Below are 15942 nucleotides of genomic sequence, written 5' to 3'. Positions count from 1 at the left end.
TCCTTACTTATTAAAAGAAAGCATTTGAATTAGGGATATTTACGTACAATTCAGAAAAAAAATTATATACAGGGTGTTACAAAAAGGTACGGCCAAACTTTCAGGAAACATTCCTCACACACAAAGAAAGAAAATATGTTATGTGGAGATGTGTCCGGAAATGCTTACTTTCCATGTTAGAGCTCGTTTTATTACTTCTCTTCAAATCACATTTATCGTGGAATGGAAACACACAGCAACAGAACGTACCAGCGTGACTTCAAACACTTTGTTGCACGAAATGTTCAAAATGTCCTCCGTTGGCGAGGATACATGCATCCACTCTCCGTCGCATGGAATCCCTATTGCGCTGATGCAGCCCTGGAGAATGGCGTATTGTATCACAGCCGTCCACAATACGAGCACGAAGAGTCTCTACATTTGGTACCGGGGTTGCGTAGACAAGAGCTTTCAAATGCCCCCATAAATGAAAGTCATGAGGGTTAGGTCAGGAGAGCGTGGAGGCCATGGAATTGGTCCGCCTCTACCAATCCATCGGTCACCGAATCTGTTGTTGAGAAGCGTACGAACACTTCGACTGAAATGCGCAGGAGCTCCATCGTGCATGAACCACATGTTGTATCGTACTTGTAAAGGCACATGTTCTAGCAGCACAGGCAGAATATCCCGTATGAAATCATGATAACGTGCTCCATTGAGCGTAGGTGGAAGAACATGGGGCCCAATCAAGACATCACCAACAATCCCTGCCCAAACGTTCACAAAAAATCTGTGTTGATGACGTGATTGCACAATTGCATGTGGATTCTCGTCAACCCACACCTGTTGATTGTGAAAATTTACGGTTTGATCACGTTGGAATGAAGCCTCATCCGTAAAGAGAACATTTGCACTGAAATGAGGATTGACACATTGTTGGATGAACCCTTCGCAGAAGTATACCCGTGGAGGCCAATCAGCTGCTGATAGTGCCTGCACACGCTGTACATGCTACGGAAACAACTGGTTCTCCCGTAGCACTCTCCATACAGTGACGTGGTCAACGTTACCTTGTACAGCAGCAACTTCTGTGACGCTGACATTAGGGTTATCGTCAACTGCACGAAGAATTGCCTCGTCCATTGCAGGTGTCCTCGTCGTTCCATGTCTTCCCCAGTCGCGAGTCATAGGCTGGAATGTTCCGTGCTCCCTAAGACGCCGATGAATTGCTTCGAACGTCTTCCTGTCGGGACACCTTCGTTCTGGAAATCTGTCTCGATACAAACGTACCGCGCCACGGCTATTTCCCCGTGCTAATCCATACATCAAATGGGCATCTGCCAACTCCGCATATGCAAACATTGCACTGACTGCAAAACCACGTTCGTGATGAACACTAACCTGTTGATGCTACTTACTGATGTGCTTGATGTTCTTCGGTGAATCGAGGAATTACAGTACATACTGACGAAACTAAAATGAGCTCTAACATGGAAATTAAGCGTTTCCGGACACATGTCCACATAACATCTTTTCTTTATATGTGTGTGAGGAATGTTTCCTGAAAGTTTGGCCGTACCTTTTTGTAACACTCTGCATATCGGTAGCAGGTGCCATGCATCCTGCATTTTCGGTGTTAGAGTGTTCTACTGACAAGAGCTCCCACACCCGTAGGGATCGCGAAGATAGTATTAGACGAATTACAGCATACAAAGACGCTTTTAAGAAATTATTCTCGCGGTCCAAACACCAATTGAACGGGAGGGAACATCACAGCGCGTAGTAGAGGAGGAAACACCCTCTGCCATGCGCTTCAACAGTGGAATACAGCCGTTAATGCAGATGAGGATCGACGGCAGTCCTGTCAGTAGCAGACGGGAGTGGATCGAAGGCGGAGCGGCGCGTCATTAGCAGGTGGACAGCGGGCGCCGCGTGGTGTGGGTAGCCGGCGGCGCCTTGCGGCTCCGGGCGCGCAGCCTCTGCCTGTAGGCCAGGGCCGGCCGCGGCTATTGTGCGTGGCCAGCGGACCGTGGGCTCGCATGCCGGCACAGGGAGAGGCCGGGCCGCACACCAAGTGGACAGCGCCGACGGCAGCAGGTGCCGGCGCCCGCAGCTCCTCCGTGGCACTGTCGCTGTCCTGTTATGGTATGTTGACACGACTGCTAAAATAGCGAGGGACAGTTTTTTTGTACACTGAGGTAACGAAAGTCATGGTATCGCGATATGCATAAATACACATGGCGTTTATATCGCTTACACAAGGTATAAAAGGGCAGTATATTGGCGGAGCAATCGTTTGTACTCAAGTGAGTCATGTGGAAAGCTTTCCGACGTGATTATGGACGCACGACGGTTATTAACAGGCCTTGAATGTGGAATGGTAGTGAGCCATGCACGGCGCGTGTTCATGCCTTTTATGCCATTATGGTACTGCTGCCTCGTTTTCTTATTCCATTTACTGGCGTCACTAACTTCCTGCCTTACTTGCCCGGGAGCGGCAGCAGGAGCACGTATCGATAAGTGCACTGTCGTACCATCTCTGGAACGACCGGTAGTACAGGGTGTCCGAAAAGTCTTACCCTGATTACATAAATTGATAACTCAGGCTAGAAGTAAGATACAAACATGAAACTTGTATCGAATTGTTTACAACTATCAAAGTTTTTTTTTCTGTTTTAGGTTCGCAGTACGTAAGTAGTGGATGAGGTGCAGTGCCCAAGAAGCCATGTTAACCAATCAGGAGAAGGCACAGTGTGTCCTGTGGTTCCATGAGACACGATCACCAACCACAGTGCAGAGACACTTCCAGACAACATTTGGAAGGAATCCACCTGATGTCAAGAGCGTTAAAGCCTGGTATGAGAGGTTCAAGAACACAGGATCGGTTGCTGATCTTCCGAGGTCTGGTCGACCAAGAACCTCAGCAGACAGGGTGGAAGCTGTAAGGCAGTCTTTTCTGCGAAGCCCGAAGAAATCGGTGCGCAGGGCCTCACGTGAATTACAGATGCCAAAAATCTCTCTCCATGACATTTTACATAAACGTTTATTGTTTCGTGCATACAAAGTGCAAATCGTTGAGGCCTTGTTGCCCAATGACAGTACACGTCGATATGACTTGGCGGTCGAAATGCTATCACGTATTGAGGACGATGATGGTTATCTCAGACGAATTGCCTTTTCCGACGAAGCGACCATTTGTGTCAGTGGAGTAGTGAATCGCCATAATGTGCGCATCTGGGGTTCACAACGACCTGGCGAGGTCATGGAGTGCACCAGAAGCAGTCCAAAGGTGAATGTTTGGTGCGCGCTATTGCACGATCGAATTATCGGGCCATTCTTCTTCGCTGAGACTACCATCACATCTGCAGTGTATCTGGACATGTTGCAACTGTATGCTGTTCCTCAGCTGCTTCAGTATCACCCCGATGTCTTATTTCAGCAAGAGGGTGCACCGCCTCATTGGGGTTTGGACGTCCGTGCTTATCTCGATATGACCTTTCCTGGGCGATGGATTGGTCGTGATGGGCCAACGGTTTGGCCTCCACGCTCTCCTGACATAACCCCATTAGACTTCTTTTTATTGGGTTACGTCAAGAACGAGGTCTACCGAACACGTGTACCAGATCTTGAAACCCTGCGGCAACGGATAACCACAGTCGTTGAATCGATCCCTCCAGTGATGTTAGCTAATGTGTGGACGGAAACTGAATATCGCCTAGATGTGCTACGTGCTACCAAGGGTGCTCATGTGGAAGTTTACTGATGTGTGAAAAAACTTTGATAGTTTGTAAACAATTAGACACCAGTTTCACATTTGTATCTTACTTCTAGCCTGAGTTATCAATTTCTGTAACCAGGGAAAGACTTTTCGGACACCCTGTATTTCCGGATCGTCGTGTGTCTGGCACTCAGTTGGAGACGGACCAGCAGTGCAGTCGAGACGCAGCCTCAGTGAAGTCGGGACGGAGCGCCAGTGAAGTACGGACAGCCAGTGCTCGGCCACCGCTGGCGGCACACATGAACTGTCCGACGGAGGGAGACTGGAGCGGGACGACCGTTGGTTGGTCGTTCCGTTGGTCGTCTCATCGGCCGACGTGTATTTGGTCCTTTCAACGTTTACAGGCCTGGGAGTGGGCCGGCTGGCGTGGAACAGCGAGGAAGTCTCCGTGGCGCGTATCTGGCCCGGGTAGCTGGCGGCGCCCACGCGCGGTCGGAGTGTGAGGTGCTGTTCCCATTGCTACGAGGTCCGTGGCTCACTGATCCCGGACACGACAGTTGAGTCTTTACTTATCTACCAGCCAGCCCCAACTGTTCAGATTGTGTCGTTTGAATTTAGTTGTGGGCTGTTGGGACATTTCCGCGAGCAAATACGTGTGTTTTCAAGTTGGGCAAATTCTATCCGCCCTCTTGTGGAGTTTAACTTAACTTAGTTATTTTGAACTGAAGTGCACCAACTGAATCTTCTGCCCCGTGGCCGTTAACGTTCCGGTTGCCTGCCCTGGTCGTTGACGTAAATCCCGGCAGTGTATTTTCCTCGTCGTGTTGTGGCAGTCGAGCACGGCGTGTGAGCTGAATGTGTAATTCGTTGTGGGCGCCGATACCTTCTGCGTGTTCCATTGAACTCCCTGTTGTGTGCTGGTCGGGTGGAGCGGAAGATATTCTGTCTCTTGGTCCGCTGACTGTCGGTTGGGTTGCCGTCGGATTGAGAATTGTTGGGCCGACTGCCTGTCTCACCTAAGCGAGCGTTAGTGTTTGAATTCCAGGCCGACCCTTGGAAACTTCTGAGCGCCGTTTGATATACTGTCTTTTCTTATTTGTCCTTGTTGTTTGTTTGTGTATGGCTTCTAGCCGATTTTAAATTAAAGATATTTTACCCTTAAGGCGTGAGATGGAATGGCACCTTTAGCCGGGAATTAAATTCTAAAATTAATGGTTAGCTTGCTCTGTTTTTAATTTTTTTCTTTACTCTTGTAATGTTTACCAAATGAATAAAGTAGAATGTTCGAGTGCAACTGTCAGCCACTCATTTTTGCCCCTTTCCACAAATTAAACTATCTGTCCTGTCCTGCGGGTATAGCAGGGGATCTCAGGTAGTAGGAGCTAGACGCATAGGAAATTCCATTTAGGAAGTCATTAGGGAAGTCTGAATTCAGAGATCCACCAGAGTGTGCCGAGAATATTAAATTTCTAGCATTACCTCTCACTACGGACAACGCAGTGGTGGACGGCCTTCACTTCATGACCGAGAGCAGCGGCGTTTGCATAGAGTTGTCAGTGCTAAGAGACAAGCAACACTGCGTGACAACCGCAGAAATCAATGTGGGAATACGACGAACGCATCAACCTGGACAGTGCGCCGAAATTTGGCGGTAACGAGGTGTGGTAACAGACGACCGACGCGAGTGGATTTGCTAATAGCGCGAAGTCGCCTGCTGTGCTTCTCCTGGGCTCGTGACTATATCGGTTGGACCCTAGAGGAGTGTAAAACTGTGGCCTGATTAAATGAGGCCCCGATTTAGATTGGTAACAGCTGATGGTAGGGTTCGGGTTAGGCGCATACTCCACGAGGCCATGGACCCAACTTGTGAACAGTCCACTTTGCTAGCTGGTTGTGGCTCGATAATGATGCGTTTACTTGGAATGGACTAGGTCGTCTGGTCCAACTGAACGGATCACTACTTGCATACAATTTGCAGCCATTCATGGACGTCATGTTCCCAAACAAGGATGGAATTTTTATAGACGATAATGCAGCATGTTACCGGGCCACAGCTGTTCCCGATTAGTTTGGAAAACATTCTGAACGATTCGAGCGAACGATTTGGCTGTCCAGTCCGCCCGACATGAATCCCACCGAACATTTATGCGACACAATCGTGAGGCCAGTTCGTGCACAAAATCCTGCACAGGCATTTTCGCAATTACGGACGGCTATAGCTGCAGCATGGCTCTATATTTCTGCAGGAGACTTCCAACGTTGAGTCCATGCCACATCGAATTGCTGCACTACAGAGGGAAAAACGATATTAGACACGATTTAGTAAGTATCCCATAAGTTTTGCCACCTCAGTGTATAAATATTTCTATATCTACATCTATATTCCATAAAACACATTGTTAAGTCTATTGGAGGGTACTTTGTGTACCGCTGTCACTTCTCCCATTTTCAGTTCCAGTCGCGAATGCTAGGCAGAAAAAAAAAAAAGACAGTCGCTTGTAAGTTCATCATATCTATTCCATATGACGAACTACGACTGTGATTTAAATTGGGGATTTATGCTGGTTATACGCAACCAACCTTTTCTTTGAGTTTGTTAAAATTTATTATATTGTTAACTGATTTTCGAGCCACTGCAGGCACATCATAAGTTTGGTGTGTTACGGGACCATACACTATGTGATCAAAAGTATCCGGACACTTGGCTGAAAACGACTTACAAGTTCGTGGCGCCCTCCATCGGTAATGCTGGAATTCAGTATGGTATTGGCCCACACTTAGTCTTGATGATAGCTTCCCCTCTCGCATACTTACGTCAACATTGTTGGAGACATTGCACCTACGAGCCATATTTTGGTACCCACCCTCCTTCCCACCTGTTGTCTCTTGAGTTTCTAGTGCTGCGGCCAGAGCTCGTGCCAGCATATCTTCCTCTATCTCTACAGGAGACTCGTAGCGTGGCGGCCCGTTAAGTGAAATCAGATGACCGTTTGTCGCAGTACACGTCATCCCGTCTACACTACTGTATACCAGGTCAAGTAAATCTTTCCCTCAGCAGACATGGACGCGTCACACAACTGAACTGAAATCGTTGAAGAACAGAAACGTTAAATTTCCGATCATGGATTCCTATTCAAAATGTTATGTACTCACTCCCGTCTACGAGTCCTAAAAGTTTGTAACGGGAATTTCTGTCTATGGTTGCCAAATACTGACATGATTTATGTACGGAAGAATGGAAAAACTGGTAGAATCCGACCTAGGGGAAGATTATTTTAGGTTCATACTGAAGTTACGATTTTGTTATCACATCACCAGGCGCAGCCGAGGAACCAGAGTTGAAATATCACCAACTCAGCTGAAGACGGAACCACTGCAGCGTTGGTGACCCGAGTCAATAAGGCCGCGGACGTGGTGTGGATTACGTGATCGAAATTGATGCTTTGGAAAAACAATGATAGGCAAAGACCGTGTAAATACTCAACATTTTTAGTCGGAGGGATAGTTGTCTGTCATCCACCACTCCCTAGAAAGGGAGCGTGATGGGGGGGGGGGGGGGGGGGGGGGAGAGGGGTGAGTGGGCATACGTCAGCAGTTAGACTGGGATGAGGCGTACAAGGAACCCGAAGCTAATTATTTCATGATACACTTGTGAGAGAATTTCAAAACTGTTTCCCCAAGAAAGTAGTTAAATTTAATTATAAGAAACCATGCAAAAAACCTTGGCTTACTAAAGGAATAAAAATATGTTGTAACCACAAAAGGGAACTGTATTTAACAACAAGAAAGAGTAATGACCCAGAAACAGCCAAATATTATAAAAACTACTGTGCTACATTAAGAAAGGTTATTAAAAAGTCCAGAGTCATGTGCATGATGTCTGAGATTAATTCCTCTGATAACAAAATCAAAACAATTTGGAATATTATTACAAGGGAAACAGGGCAACCAAGAGTACAGGATGACGGCATCACCATCAAATCTAATGGAAACTTGATAAACAACAAGCCAGAAGTCGAAAACATTTTGAATAATCATTTTTTAAATGTTGTAGAGACAATAGGATCTAAATGTTCATTAGAAGAAGCAAGGCAGTTAATGGAAGAGGCCTTACCGACACCATTTGATACAACTGAAATTCCACCCACATCTCCTTGTGAAATTAGGACGATAATAAACTCTCTCAAGAATAAAAGCTCACATGGAATTGATGGCATTTCCAGCAGGATAATAAAAGCTTGTTCCCAAGAAATAAGTGGGATTCTTAGCCACATATGTAATAGCTCTCTAAAGCAGGGCGTTTTTCCAGATAGACTGAAGTGTGCCATTGTTAAGAAGGGTTTTTCAACGGAAAATGCTATATATATTTTCACTAATGAAATATTAAATGCTCTGAGTAACCGGAAGTCACCCGTTGGGATTTTTTGTGATCTCTCAAAGGCTTTTGACTGTGTAAATCATGGAATACTTCTACATAAGCTCAAGTACTGTGGTATGAATGGGACAGTGCTCAAATGGTTTAAATCATACCTAACTGGAAGAGTGCAGAAAGTTGAAATAAACAATTCACACAATATGAAAAATAATGGTGATTTCTCAAACTGGGGAACAATCAAGAATGGGGTGCCGCAAGGTTCGGTGTTGGGTCCTCTGCTGTTCTTAATATATATTAATGACTTGCCCTTCTATATTCACGAAGATGCAAAGCTGGTACTTTTTGCCGATGATACAAGTATAGCTATCACACTCAACAGACAAGAATTAACTGGTGAAATTGTAAACGATGTTTTTCAAAAAATCATTAAGTGGTTCTCTGCAAATGGGCTCTCATTAAACTTTGACAAAACACAGTATATACAGTTCCACACAGTAAATGGAATGACACCATTAATAAATATAGACTTCGATCAGAAATCGGTAGCTAAGGTAGAATATTCAAAATTTCTAGGTGTATGCATTGATGAGGGGTTGAACTGGAAAAAAACACACTGAGGATCTGCTGAAACGTTTGAGTTCAGCTACTTATGCTATTAGGATCATTGAAAATGTTGGAGATATACATCTGAGTTCGTATGGCATCATATTCTGGGGTAACTCATCATTGTGTAAAAGAGTATTCATTGCACAAAAGCGTGTAATCAGAGTAATTGCTGGAGCTCATGCAAGACCATCCTGCAGACACTTATTTAAAGAGCTAGAGATCTTCACTGTAGCCTCACAATATATATATTCACTTATGAAATTTGTTATTAACAATCCGAACGAATTCAAAAGTAATAGCAGTGTACATGGCTACAACACTAGGACAAAAGGATGATCTTCACTACTCAAGGTTAAATCTAACTTTGGCTCAGAAGGGGGTAAATTATCCTGCCACAAAACTCTTTGGTCACTTACCTAATAGCATCAAAAGTCTGACAGATAGCCATATAGCATTTAACAGGAAATTAAAAGAATTTCTTAATGGCAACTCCTTCTACTCACTAGATGAATTTTTGGATGTAGTAAGTGGGTAATTTCCCCAACACACAAACACAAAAAAAAAGAGTGTCATGTAATATTTTGTGTAATGTAATATCTCGTATAGACACCTTTTATTAACCTGACACGTTCCACGTCATTACGAAGTGTCGTATTCATGATCTATGGAACAAGTACTAACCTAATAATCTGCGGCTCTACACGGTCATACCACCCGCCCTCTCTGGACTGCGAGCTGCGGCCTTGTTGCTGGTGCCAAGGCCAGTTCTTTATGCACTCCAACCGGCGGTACCCCAGAGGCCTGGGGCCTTATTTCAGCTGCTGCTGGCCTCCTGCTCTGGAGGTCTACTTTCACTTCCCATCGCCTGTGCAGGACAATTGATTGCTGTCTGCCTCTGTTCGTGTTGGCACCACTGCTGCGGGGAGCCATCTCATCCACCCTGGACCCACGAAGTGATCCTGCGTACCACGTTCTCAACTGCTGAGCAGTGTCTAGTCTGCATTATGAGCTGCCTCGTGCTTCTGCGGACGGCGCCCCTGTAGTAACGCTGACGCCATCAGCAGTGGCCGTGCGACGTTGCGAACTGTCAGGTCTTCTCGCAGGCCGTACACAGCTTACGCCCTGGAACCGTTGACATCTACGTGTATCGTCACGACTGTTGCACTTGAAGAAGAATAAAAGAGTGTTTTGGCAATTACGTTCCTATGACAACACGTCGAATGACTGTCAGTCGTCCACTCACCGCTCTACCACTACCTCACCCAGGGTGGTGGTCTGACGGTATCTCGACCTCTAACTACCCTATACCACCACCCAACCTTGAGTTCTGTCATCATGGCCTGTGTAATATAAAAATGACACTAACAAGAGCTTCTATATTCAGGCATGGAGTTTCAGCTACACAATTTTCTACCAAAGCTCGCCAAGGTTTCTCTGCAAACCCCAATTTAATATTTATGGTATTCCATTAACTAACCTATTCCTTCTAGTAGGAGTGTATAGTTTTGAATGAGGAAAAAATAGTGTTACAGGATAATAACTCTAGATTTTGTATTTATAATTTGCATCATTAATCAACAACATTTATGATTACTCATATTTCCTGACTCACAAAATTTGATGTTCTCTTCGCTAAGGGAATCAGGGGTTTCAAATGAGGAAAGTCAGTACTAAGACGGGTATTTACTAGCAGAGTCAGCTACATCCTGAACAACAAAGATTGTAAAAATTATATTTATAATAGAATTTGTTCTTATCCCGTACTGGGTGGTTACAATTAAACTGACGGTATTCCGAGTGCTGCAGTGCGGACTGTATACATCGACAGGCGCTGATATATCGTAGATGAGTTCACTAACCGGTGCGCTCACGGAGTTTCCTGAAAAAAATGTAACGGTTCCACTTTCTGCCACCAGGTGAAAATATGGAGCTGTAAGATGTCCGAATGTGGTATAAGAGCAGAAAAAGAGAGGAACGCTGAAATATATGATAACGGTGGTTCTCGCACCTTTACTAGGATATGATCAGTAGTCAGAACAGGTGTTCAGTTTGGTCTCCGGACTCTGTATCCGTAACACGGCATGGTCGACAGCTGCCTGCAGCATATCCGGTGAAATCAGAGCGATATGTTGTCGTATACTATCCTTCGGATAAGAAAGAGCACGGATAAATCCCTGGTGCAGACGATCTTTCTGCTGTCCTGACGACCAGTAGTCACATGGATTTAGGTCGGGGATCTGGATGAAATACTACACATCTTAAAATCTCAAATAGATGATGTGGTCGTTGCCGAAGGGTTCTTCAAGCAAATCTTGACCGAGTGGGATGGTGCAGTGGTTAGCACAATGGACTCGCATTCGGGAGGACGACGGTTCAATCCCGCGTCCGGCCATTCTTATTTAGGTTTTCCGTGATTTCTCTAAATCGCCCCAGGCAGATGCCTAGATGGTTACTTTGGAAGGGCACGGCCGACTTCCTTCCCCGTCCTTCCCTAATCCGATGAGACCGATGACCTCACTTTCTGGTCTCCTCCCCCACAACAACCCAACAACCCAAGCAACTGTTTCACCTGACAAGTGACATGTGGTGTCGCCCCATTTTGCATGAAAACAGAGTTGTGGATATAGTTGCTTTCTTGCAAAGTTGGAATCGTGTGTTACTCAAGGAGGTCCTCATAACGTGCAGAAGTCACTGTACAACTAACTGGCCCACGACATGTCATCTCCTCGAAGAAAAACGGACCAACAACGATGGAGCTTGTGAAACCACGCCACACTGTCTCACAAGTTGAGTGCAATGGATGTTTTTGCACAAAATGTGGCGCAGTAGAGCCCCATGTGCGACGGTTCTCTGCATTTACTGAACCATGCAGGGTAAAACATGCCTCTCCCGTCCAGAGAATATTCCCCGGCCACAAGTCATCCGTTACCATGCGTGCAAAAAGCCAAAGGGCAAAGTCATTTCGCCGTAGACTATCTTGGACTTCATTTGATGCACACCCTGGATCTTGTAGGGATACCAGTGCAAAACGCCCCTCAGTATCTTTTGAACCGTTGCGAGGGAGACACAATACCCCTGACACAGCTGCAGAATTTGTGGCATGTGCTGGACGGTCACTGCTGCATCACCTCTTTCATTTGTTACTTCAAATTTCTTGATCGTTTTCTTTAGCCCATTTATTGGCATGGGGCCTCTTTGCAGCTGTTTCTGTCCTCGATATTCTCGTAATACAATGCTGCTATTGTTGTTGTGATAAAATAACATTTGCTGGAGTTTATGGTCCTTCTCCTCAATAGCCATTGTGTTTCGTACGGAAAATTTCAACCTACTTAACTCTTTACTCCAACAGTCACTTCACAAAAGAAATCAACACGCACCGACAAACGGCAAACAGCATACTGAATTCGACACAGGAAACATATAACATTCTGACTGCTTACAGCGCCGCATTTCACCTGGTGGCAGAAAGTGGAACTATCATTTTTTTAGCATACTCCGAGTGCGTACTGATTACTGAACGTCCCTACGATGTTTCAGTGTCCTGCGATGCATACAACCCCCACTTCAGCACTCGAAATACAATCAGTTTAATTGTAACCACGCAGTACATGAATGTACTCATTTTACGTAAGAAATATTTACTCATTGCAATACTGTAATGAAATAATGACACACAACAAATATTATCAGGATGAGAGATCCTACACAATATATACTGATTTACACATTGGAACACCAAACAAACTGGTACAGGCGCGCGTATTGAAATACAGAGATATGTAAACAGGCAGAATACGTATTTAAGACAACAAGTGTCTGGCGCTGCTGCTACAATAGCAGGTTTTCAAGATTTGAATGAGTTTGAACGTGATGTTATAGTCGGCGCACGAGCTGTGGGACATCGCATCTCCGAGGTAGCGATGAACTTGGGGATTTTTCCGTACGACCATTTCACGTGTGTGCTGTGAATATCAGGAATCCGGTAAAACATCAAATCTCCAACATCGTTGCAGTCCGAAAAAGATCCTGCAAAAACGGAACGGGACAAACCACAACTGAAAAGAATCGTCCAGCGTGACGGAAATGCAACCCTTCCGCAAATTGCTGCAGATTTCAGTGCTGGGCCATCAACAAGTGTTAGCGTGCGAACCACCCAACGAAACATCATCGATATGGGTTCAAATGACTCTGAGCACTATGGGACTTAACGCTTGAGGTCATCAGTCTCCTAGAACTTAGAACTACTTAAATCTAACTAACCTAACGACGTCACACACATCCATGAACGAGGCAGGATTCGAACCTCCGACAGTAGCGGTCGCGCGGTTCCAGTCTGTAGCGCCTAGAACCGCTCGGCCACAACGGCCAGCGATCGCTATGGGCTTTCGGAGGCGAAGGCCCACTCGTGTACACTTGATGATTGCACGACACAAATCTTTACGCCTTGCCTGGGCCTGTCAACACCGAAACTGGACTGTTGATGACTGGAAACAAGTTGCTTGGTCGGATGAGTCTCGTTTCAAATTTTATCCAGCGGATGGACGTGTACGGATATGGAGACAACTTCATGAATCCATGAACCCTGCATGTCAGCAGGGGGCTGTTGAAGCTGGTGGAGGCTCTGCAATGGCGTGGGGCGTGTGCAGTTGGAGTGATGTGGGAGGCCTGATACGTCTAGATACGATTCTGATAGGTGACATGTACGTAAGCATCCTATCTGGTCACCTGCTTACATGCATGTCCATTGTGCATTCCAACGGACGTGGGCAATTCCAGTAGGACAATGCGACACCCTACGTGTCCAGGATTGCTACAGACTGTCTCCAGGAAGACCCTTCTGAGTTTAAACGCTTCGGCTGCTCACCAAACGCGCCAGACATGAACATTATTGAGCATATCTGGGATGCCTTGCAACATACTGTTCAGGAGAGATCTCCACCCCTCGTACTCTTACGGATTTATGGACAGCCCTGCAGGAATCATGGTGTCAGTTCCTTCCAGCACTACTTCAGACATTAATCGAGTCCATTGCGGCATTTCTGCGTGCTCGCAGGGTCGTATACGATATTAGACTTGTGTACCAGCTTCTTTTCCTCTTCAGTGTATTTTGCTATTTATCAATGTTTTGCTAGTGCTGAAACTTCCTGGAAGATTAAAACTGTGTGCCGGACCGAGACTCGAACTCAGGACCTTTGCCTTTCTGGGGCAAGTGCTCAGATGGAGAGAACTTGCCCGCGAATGGCAAATGTCCCGAGTTCGAGTCTCGGTCCGGCACACAGTTTTAATCTGCCAGGAACTTTCATATCAGCGCACACTCCGCTGCAGAGTGAAAATCTCATTCTTTTACTAGTGTTAATAAAACAACTTTAATTGTAGCCAACACGATCTCAGTGATTCAAACCACGCCATGCATGAAGTGTTCGTCAGTGTCTTATAGAAACCTACTTCAGTGAAATGTGCCACTCTTCAGAACCACCTGACAGCGTATACACCATGAAATCATCTAACTCTGTCTGCTTTAATGCTTGATTAAATAAGGAAAAGTCTGTTAACTTTTTTTCATGGTGTGATTTCGTACGTGTTGGGCTATACAGTCACGAAGCGAAGACCACACAGAAGGTACTTCCTGTATACTACAGGCACGTTTCTTAATTACGAAGAGCATGAAAAAGAATACATGTTGTTGGCGATCACAGAAAACAGCTTTACCTTCCGTGTGGTGTTGTGACGATTGTCCTTGTGCAGAAAGAAACTCGGCCGAAGCAGCTGGACGTCTTAACAACGCTTCACTCAGGGATTCGTCACGAATCAGACAGCGGAACGTCATGGCGCGTTTCCGACGGAATCAGCCAATTTTCTGACGGTTCCGCCGGGGCGCATCGGTGCTGCGACCCGTGTGATTTCAGGAGGACAAAAAGTGCCTTGACACTTTTCACTGTCTATCGAATTCTCTCTGCGACTTATCACGAGATGTTTCCGCCGATTGCCTAGAGACTGCATTTACAGGGTGTAAACGATAACTGTTTGCAATGTACCACAATGTTACAAGGGAAGTCGCAACGAACAATTTGATACAGGAAACTGGTGGCCTATCATGTAGGGAAACTACCTCAAAATGGCCCACAAAAACAACAGCGCATGCGCATGCGTGTCGCGTGAATTTTCTTACGCTCTCCTCACGAAAACTGTTAGGCCTAGAGGTAAAATGAATACGGCATTTTTGTAGGAAATTTAATGAAGTTTAATTTTCTACCGGGATATGTTTTCGCTGGGGTAGTGGTTTTCGAGTCTTTCAACAAAATCGAGTAAAAGTGTCGTTCTACCGTCCTCCCGCCGTTCCCCACCGGTGAAAGATTTTAGTATATTGTTCGTGGCACTATATTCTACCACCATACAAAAATTGGTGACTGCAAGAATTATTTCCCATATCAGATATTTTCTGATGTTCGTGGACTTGTCATTTACCCCACTGGCTGTTTCGTTAACATTATTAATTGTAATATCCCCGTGAGTTTAATGAAAGAAAAAAAACTTTTGTGAACACTATGCCAAAACTGCTTACTTTTACAGTTCGATCTTAACACCTGCCGGCACAGTATTCTCATTGTAAGGTGCCCAGCCAAACAAAACGACTGTTATTGCCACTGTTACGCGGTCAAAGCTCATGAAGTTGAGAGGTGAAATTTACGCAAACGTCAGTTATACAATTTCGTTTGTATGTGCACTAATAAGTTTATGGCGTAATAGTACAGTCAATGAAGGCCAAAAAAAGTTTGAGTATGTGAAATAATTAGTGTAGTCGCAAATTTTTGTTCAGTGGTAGGAGGAAATCCACGAACAACATACTAAAAAACCTTTTCTTGAAGAACTCGGAAAGAGCAGCCTCTAGCAAGCACATATCCCAGAACAGAATTCAAGTATATTAAATTTCTTACAAGATACGTCCTATTCATTTTTTCTCCAGGACCAATAGCTTTTGCGAGGTGACCGAGAAAGTACTGAAAAGCTCGCGCGACGCGCATACGTTGTAGTGCACTTTTGCAGGCATATTTGAGGCAGTTTCGTGACTTCATACACCACAAGTGTCATACATCAAATTTTTCGTCTCCAGTTTCTTTAAACCACTACCGTACGCTGTAAACCGTTGTCGTTTACATTCAGTACATACAACAGCATACGAATTATACTGCTACGAGAGCTAAAGAGAATTTTAAATGACACTTAAAGTTTGGAACTGATTAAAGCAGGTTTAAGTGACACAATC

The sequence above is a fragment of the Schistocerca americana genome, chromosome 2 (genome assembly GCF_021461395.2).
Source record: "Schistocerca americana isolate TAMUIC-IGC-003095 chromosome 2, iqSchAmer2.1, whole genome shotgun sequence".
Taxonomy (NCBI): Eukaryota; Metazoa; Arthropoda; class Insecta; order Orthoptera; family Acrididae; genus Schistocerca; species Schistocerca americana.
This window is presented reverse-complemented; position numbering follows the sequence as displayed.